This window comes from Rattus norvegicus, chromosome 8 (genome assembly GCF_021556685.1).
Source record: "Rattus norvegicus strain SHRSP/BbbUtx chromosome 8, alternate assembly SHRSP_T2T, whole genome shotgun sequence".
NCBI classification, from domain to species: Eukaryota; Metazoa; Chordata; class Mammalia; order Rodentia; family Muridae; genus Rattus; species Rattus norvegicus.
Window position 1 is genome coordinate 91,455,399 of NC_141541.1, and position 2,470 is coordinate 91,457,868.

The following is a 2,470-nucleotide window of genomic DNA, read 5'->3' on the forward strand; positions in this document are numbered from 1 at the left end:
ATCACGAATATGGATTGCATGCTTTAACACCTGCTCCCTCCTCTCCCCAAGCACCACTCCAGCTACACCATGCTCTTTGTGTGCTGTCTGGCTAGTGCCGCTGTCCCCAACCATCACTATAATCATCTACCGGGACTTCGTCAGCCATGACGAGTTGTTCTCCAACATCTACAAGATCTGGGAGATCATGGACTGGCTGTGCCTGGAGGTGGAGGGCAAGATGGTCAGTAGATCAGAGGGTGCCATTGATGATTCTCTCATTGGTGGAAATGCTTGCACTGAAGGTCCGGAGGGCAAAGGTACTGAAAGCACGGTAGTCACCGGTGTTGGCATTGTCATGAACCATCACTTACAAGAAACCAGCTTCACAAAAGAGGCTTACAAAACATATATCAAAGACTACATAAAACCACTCAAAGGCTGACTTGAACAGAAACCAGAAAAAGTCTTTTAGACTGGAGCTGCAGAGCAAATTAAGCACATCCTTGCTAATTTCAATAGCTACCAGTTTTTTATTGGTGAAAACATGATGGTAAGTATGGTTGCTCTACTGGACTACTGTGAAGACGGTGTGACTCCGTTCATGATTTTCTTTAAGGATGGCTTAGAGATGGAAAAATGTTAACAAATTAGACAAATGGAATCTGTCACCTGTCACTATAATTGGCTGCTGCTTACCATCCATCCAACACCAGGACTTAGGACAAATGGGACTGATACCATCTTGAGCTTTTATTTTGACTGTGATTTACTTGGAGTGGAGGCACTGCTTTTTCTTTTTTAAAGAAAAAAAAACATGTCATGTGGGTTGTCTAAAAATAAAGCGCATTTAAATTTTAAAAATATGGATTGCACATGTGAGAGAAAATATGTAATATTTATCTAAGTCTGACTTATTTTGCCTAATAGATGATCTCCAGTTTCATCTAAAAACTTACTTGACATAACATCATTCTTGTTTATGGTTAATATTCTACAGTATATATAAACAGCATATTTTCTTTATCCATTCAGTTTCTAATGAGCACCTTAGCTATCTTTATAATTTGATTACTGTGAATAGTGCCACAATAAAAAGTGGGGGTATATTGGTGATGGTTGTATTCTTTGGGTCCAAACTCCAGACTGGAATTGTAGAAGCAAACAGTAATTCCATTTCTAGTGTTTTGGGGAATCTCCACATTAATTTCTCTAATTTCCTGTTCACACTACTCTAGTAACAGTGAATAAGGATTCTTTTTTCTTGCATCCTTTCCATCATTTGTGTAACTGGGTTTTATTTTTAAAGCCCTCTGCAGAAAAAAAGAGAGGTGGAAAAAACAGAGAAAATAAAAACTGTGGGGTTACACATTTATATAAAGCAGGGTAGAAGCAATTTAGTCTGCATTCTCAATGTGGCTGAAGTTGCTTGGTTTTCTTAACTGAAGCAAGACAGATTAATAGAAAGAACATGTGGCCAAGCCAGTTTTATGAAAAAAATAATAATAAGTAGCACTTTCTGCACTGAGAATAAAAGTATCTAAAGATACAACCAAATAAAAACCAGCATAAGGCTTATTCAAAAGTATTAATAGGATAATGAAAGTGAGAAAACCAGATGAAAGTTAAGACTATTCGTGTCAACACTGCATAAAATAACTGAAAATATAACCAAATACAAATCATGAATAGAAAACACTAAAAACAGCAGGTTCCTGCATAAAGTGGATTTCAACAGAGAATTGTGAGCTCTAGAGATGGCTCAGCGGGCAAAGGACTTCTAACTCATCACACACACACACACACACACACACACACACACACACACACACACACGGCTGGAGCAAGGGGTAGTAGAAGCTGGACAGCCACTCAGAGTTGCCCAAGGGATAAGCTTCAGGTTTGGTGAAAGACCCTGTCTCAAAAAGTAAGTTAAGAGACCTTCTCTCAAAAAAGCACAGTTGAGAATAAGTGAAGAGAACACCTCCCATCAACCTCTGGCTTCCCCGTGGGCAAGCATGGATGAATACGCATGCTCACATGTGCATTCACAGATAGGAATATTCCATGTCTTTGTATGAGTTTCTGTTTCTGTGATAAAATGCCCTGACAAAAGCAACTTAAGGGATAATAGGCTTGTTTAGCTCACAATTCCAAATGACCGTGACTTCCCCAATTTAACGAACAGAGATTCACATCACATCCACAAAAACAGAATGCACATCTTAGTGTCAGCTCACACTCTCCACCTTGCACAATTCCTACCCCCTTCCTGGGAAGAGTTGCACAGTAGGTGGATCTTCACACTCTGGTTCATGCAGTCAAGATGATCCTCCACAGCACAGCCATGGCCAGCTTAGTCTGGATAATTCCGCACTGACACTCTTCCCTGGTGTTCTCTATTGGGTCGGGTTGACAATAGTCTTTTAAGGGGTTGGGGATTTAGCTCAGTGGTAGAGCGCTTGTCTGGCAAGCGCAAGGCCCTGGGTTC

At 40.3% G+C, this 2,470-nt stretch overlaps 1 pseudogene; it reads left to right on the plus strand.

Moving 5' to 3' along the window:
* Positions 1–220: 220 nt before the first annotated feature.
* Tpt1-ps4 (tumor protein, translationally-controlled 1 pseudogene 4) lies at positions 221–625 on the plus strand (annotated as a pseudogene).
* Positions 626–2,470: the final 1,845 nt, after the last annotated feature.